General features: G+C 33.8%; 1 long non-coding RNA gene across 1 annotated transcript; it reads right to left on the bottom strand.

The window, feature by feature from the left end:
• Window positions 1-245: 245 nt before the first annotated feature.
• Window positions 246-736, bottom strand: LOC138122432 (uncharacterized). Its single transcript, XR_011156499.1, has 2 exons — window positions 484-736; window positions 246-425 (listed from the first exon to the last, which is right to left on the bottom strand). It is a non-coding gene; the product is annotated as an uncharacterized lncRNA (long non-coding RNA).
• Window positions 737-1,242: the final 506 nt, after the last annotated feature.

Raw genomic sequence — 1,242 nt, 5'->3', positions numbered from 1 at the left:
ACCCACGGCAACCTCCGCATTTTGTGTATTGTAACGCACCTCGAATAATTTCTGAATTTATTAAAATTTCTGATAAGATGTTAGTGTTAGAAAAAATCTTTTTTCTAACACTAATATCTTATACTGTTTCCATCGTGCATTTGAGCTCACACCTTATGTTTCCCATAAAATACGCTTGTCTCTATAAGACACGTCGTCAATAGCAACGTATCTTATAGAGTCATAAAATACGCTCACACACATCATTCAAGTAACATTTTATTCATCATTTTTACAGTAATTCTCACAAAAGTGAAAAGTACAATTATTGAATTGGAATTGCCATATTAGCTTCGTGCTCTTGTTCCTAACATCTTCTTCTTTAACTTCTGCTGTTTCATCCAATGCAAGTGCCCGGCCATCGAAAATGGCAATCTTTACATTTTCTTCAAATGATTCTTGCCGTAGTGTGAATTAACTTTTAATGAAGTTCTACACGCTTACCCCATATCAAGAAAAGCCAAAATGACATCTTCCGTTACCTCCCTGATGCTTTTTTTTTATTGTTCCGGCCTTGAGACGAAACATACACCTTTTCGTATGCACTTGTAGACTTCATTGGTAACAAATTGCCCCTTTTTTCTTATTTCTTCTGGAACGTTTTGGCACATTTCAACGATGAAAATTGTTTTTTTCCAAATTTGTTGATATTATTACCATAGTACCCACGGCAACCTCCGCATTTTGTGTATTATGACGCGCCTCGAATAATTTCTGAATTTATTAAAATTTCTGATAAGATGTTAGTGTTAGAAAAAATCTTGAAGTGTTTTATAGTTTAAAAATCTCGATCTATTAAATCCTCGCTCCCTGCGGTCGCTCTGATTTAAACTACGATCTCGATTTTTAAATCGTCTATAAAACCCTTGTTGTCTTAATAGCTATAGGGTATAAGTGCGTTTCATATATAAAAAAAGAGTGTGTGCTTAAGACCGCACGACAGAAGTGACGTTCGTAATTGATTTTAAGTATGTAATATACAGGATGTTTTTTAAATCTAGGGGTAGGGGTAAACTAACCCTGTCCATGCACATTCTACACCATAGACACGACAATAGTAAACAATAAGTAAAAAAATTATTATTGTTGCTTGACAACCCCAATTACATTTTTGATTACCTTTAATTCAGCAGCGTACTGGCAATTTTAACCAAAATTTTATTTATTTTTATCTCGAAAACGATTTTTATTAGACAAATTCCC

The sequence above is a fragment of the Tenebrio molitor genome, chromosome 1 (genome assembly GCF_963966145.1).
Source record: "Tenebrio molitor chromosome 1, icTenMoli1.1, whole genome shotgun sequence".
NCBI lineage: Eukaryota > Metazoa > Arthropoda > Insecta > Coleoptera > Tenebrionidae > Tenebrio > Tenebrio molitor.
Note: the sequence above shows the minus strand (reverse complement) of the source record. Positions and strands in the feature narration are given on the sequence as shown.